This window comes from Phasianus colchicus, chromosome 1 (genome assembly GCF_987193195.1).
Source record: "Phasianus colchicus chromosome 1, bPhaCol1.hap1.1, whole genome shotgun sequence".
Classification (NCBI taxonomy): domain Eukaryota; kingdom Metazoa; phylum Chordata; class Aves; order Galliformes; family Phasianidae; genus Phasianus; species Phasianus colchicus.
Window position 1 is genome coordinate 8952239 of NC_143436.1, and position 3806 is coordinate 8956044.

Here is a 3806-nt window from a genome sequence, read left to right on the forward strand (position 1 = left end):
GCTCAGGCAGAAAAAAGTGGTGCTTTGCAGCAATGTCACATGGAAGTTAAGTGTATTGCCTATCTGTACTACCAAGAAACAAAATATTTACCTTTGTTCAGCACAGCAGATATTAAAGGTGGATGGTGCAAGAGAGAGAGGGAGGTCTGTGTGAATCTCCTCTTCAACAGCACCGAATGTATCTGGTATATGGACAAGAAATACTCTTGGAAAAGTCTGTTCTGATTTGGCCTCCTTTCTTTCCCCTTTCTCACTCTTTTTCTCTGGCAGTTGCATAAGCCAAATGGCATGGAAGGAGAGAGAGGAGTGAAGTATTTACATGACAGAAGAGAAGCTGCATAGGCAGCAAGAATGACACTCAATTGTGGATGAATGGCAATGTCACAATGAAGCTGAAAAGTGAGGAACCTACCTGTGACTGGAGAGGACGACTAGAGCATAGGTGGGACTAGGATGCTTAGTGGTATGGGCTCTAAATCTCTTTCTCTTCCTCTCTTTTTCTTCTTCTCCTTTCCCTTCTCTTTGCTTTCACAGCTGTGGCATACACATTAAAGTTTTATTATTTTATTTTAAGAAGTTTTTACATGATCCCTCTTGCTCTTTTCTTTTCTTTTCTTTTCTTTTCTTTTCTTTTCTTTTCTTTTCTTTTCTTTTCTTTTCTTTTCTTTTCTTTTCTTTCTTTTCTTTTCTTTTTCTTTTTCTCTTTCTTTTCATTTTTTCTGTCCACATTTACAAATTTTGAAGGTTTTTAGTCAAATTTCTGATTTAGAAGTGTAGAAGTCACAAAGCTAAGCATGATGTGGAAGCTGTATGAGAACTGATGGTCAGGAGAAACAGAAGTCTTTTGGCTTAAGACAACCCAATGCACTGGATGCAACTCAATAGGCAAAGCTTGAACTGAAGCTTGTAATCAGCCTCATCCAGCTTATTCAGTTATGCTGCTCTTGGCTTTATTTCATTCCTAGTGGGATAGATTTCCTAACCTAATTTGTGTTATCAGGATTTGTTTTTCCTTCCCATTCTTTCTCTCTACACTTTAGGTCCCTTTTGTTTGACAACAAGTGATGCTAATTAATCATTTTTTGTGTGTGTGTGTGCTGTTTCTGAATTGTGCAGCTTGATTAATTTGGGGAACTGAAGCAGTGCTTAAAGAGCTGAACTGAAGCAATAGTGAACCATGAACACAGGCTTTGTTGTCTGCTACAGCACAAAGTGCTTGCGCATAGTGGTATGAAAGTTTAAGTGTCTCTTTTGTGTGTAATGTGCTAAACTCATTTAAACCTTCCCAAACAATGTTCCTATTATACGCATTGAGAGGTTTCCCAAAAGTTAAGGAGATGATTACTGAGGCATCATAGCTCGTTATAGGTCATAGGCTAATCTATTTGTTACTCTGTTCTTGTTGAAGACTGAGGTTATTATTGTTATTATTACTAACCTAAAGGAGATTTAAGAAATATATTAAAAATACAGGAACTGGATATGGTTTAACAGCTGCAATACCATGTTCTCTGATGGAAAGTTCCTGTTGCAGTCTAGCAAAAAAGGTGTTTGCACTTTACATAGACCCGCCAGAATAACATTAACATTTGAACTAATGTGCACTACCTAAGTCATCTACTTCTAAAAGCAGACATTCAAAATAAGAGATATGAGTGCTGGTAGAAGAAAAAATTACCAGTTTTTATGTTTTCTACATCTTGATTGAAATACACTTGTCTAATTCTGCCTATGTATCTAAGTGTAGATACTCATGAATGCTACTGAATAACCATGCAGAAAAATAACTACAGATAACACTTTCTCAAAAGGAATAGGAGCCTGAATGTGGAACTGCTGCATGTGATTACCACAGTAGGAATTAGCAGTGGACAAATTCTCTGTTCCACTCTTCCCATCTAAAGGATGAGAATAAAAGGTAAGGTTTTACCTCTTAAAATTCTCTTTTCTGACTCTGATTCCTGGAGGGAAGGGGTCTTCTTTGACTTTAGCTTAGAAATGTCTGTATTTGTGCAGTTTGTGCTGGTGCATAACTGGAACTTCTAGAGGTTACTGAAGGACAAATACCAATGAATAATGAAGCATGAAAAACAAACGAGATTCAGAATTTCAAGAAATGTCTCCAACTTCTCCTAAAAGAGCACTGCACACCCATGGCAGTATGGTGAATCTCTAGTTCATCAGGACACAACATTTATCTTCAGCTGTTATGCGTATTTACCTTATACGTTTTCATTTAGGCATAAGAAATAGCAATTGGCATGTTTTTCTGCTGGTAAACTTTGTTTACTGAGGTGAGGAGTTGAGGTGCAGGCGAAAGTGTCAGGCTGATTAGGGAGTTAAGAGAACTATGGCATGGCCATCAGTTTGATATCAACATAAAAACTTCTGGGCTTTTACTATCTTGTCAGCTTATGATGCTTACTTGACAGAAGGTCAGCAGGCTGGGAGTTTGCTTGGAGACCATGGGATAGAACTGCTGAAGAGCAAAAAGATCTCTGAAGTCTTGCTTTCTTATATGTGATTTGAAATTATAATTCAGACTGTGAGGAAGTAACAGAAAAAGGAGGAAAAAAAAAAAGAACATGTATTGAGGGTAGCAAGGGACCAGACATACAAATCCTTGCATTTTCTTTAAAGCTAATAAGCATAATACTACAGAATGAGATGCATTTTTTGAATATTTAAGGCATCATTTATTTCATGTAACTATTCTACTTAACACTGTTGCTGCTCTATTAGAGTACTTGAATAAGCAAACTTGGCTGCATAAGAAATATCTGGAGTTATTCTTTTGACTTCTATTTTATTACAGGGCTTTATTGATGGATAAAGAGCAGGATTCTAAAGAATTTGTAGGTTTACTGTTGTATAGTATTAATCTAATAAATTTATAAAGAAATCAAGTAAAGTGCCTTACAGCAAAGAAAAAGTAACAGCAAATAACAGTGGTGCACGGAGCAATAGAACAATGTGGATTGGAAGGTATCTTCTGGAGGTCATCTTGTTAACCTGTTAGCTCTAAATAGTATTTATTTTTATCAGTTTGAAATAGTAACGTGCTTAGAATTACAAGATGTGGCTGTGGTAATGGCATGGTAGAAGTCAGGGTCCAGGTTGGATATGCATGTGGTCTTGTAGCCGTCCTGTGTAAGTGACGGATTGCTTCTAAGCAAACTGGACCCTTGTCAGAACTAAAACTGATTATTTTTAAATGAATATCTTAATTTTATTTTTTTTTTAAATCTGTTTCAGGACACTGACAGAATTTCTAGTGAAAGGTTGGTGAATTCACATAGTCCACTTTAAAAGCATGAGAGGAAAAGAGAAAAAAAGAACAATTACTACTCCTTGTGTTGCATCACTAATTGAAATGAATAGACACAGTAAATATTCAAGGAATGAGATTTGTTGAGTAATAGTGTTCTGGCCTCACAGAGGTCACTGGAAGATTTGCCATTGAATTCTTTTGGACTTTGATTCTGTCTCCATTTTATTTGAATAAACACTCATTTCAACCTTGATAAGACTTTAAATTGTGAATTTGGCAAGAATGCAGAAGGTGCAAAATATAGACTCATCTATTCTGTATTGATGTTATTTGCTTGCCTAAGCAGCGGAGCTATTTTAAAACTACATTTTTCCATCTGAGAACAGATTATTAGGGAACTCTAAAATACGCAGTACTGCTCATATTTGCTGGTTCAGTGGTGCCAGTTCAGTCCTAGTTCCACTGAATGTTTGAGCAGAGTTCATCAAATGTGTTCCCCTTTCCTGTCCTTGGACTACAGGATTAATTTAGTACA

General features: G+C 36.5%; 1 long non-coding RNA gene across 2 annotated transcripts; it reads left to right on the top strand.

The window, feature by feature from the left end:
* The first annotated feature begins 303 nt into the window (after positions 1 to 303).
* Positions 304 to 3473, top strand: LOC149919385 (uncharacterized). Of its 2 annotated transcripts, none has more exons than XR_016463555.1 (3): positions 304 to 463; positions 1812 to 1918; positions 3256 to 3473. It is a non-coding gene; the product is annotated as an uncharacterized LOC149919385 (long non-coding RNA). The 2 variants fall into 2 exon arrangements; XR_016463554.1 differs by having other exon boundaries at positions 304 to 442.
* The last annotated feature ends 333 nt before the right edge of the window (positions 3474 to 3806 follow it).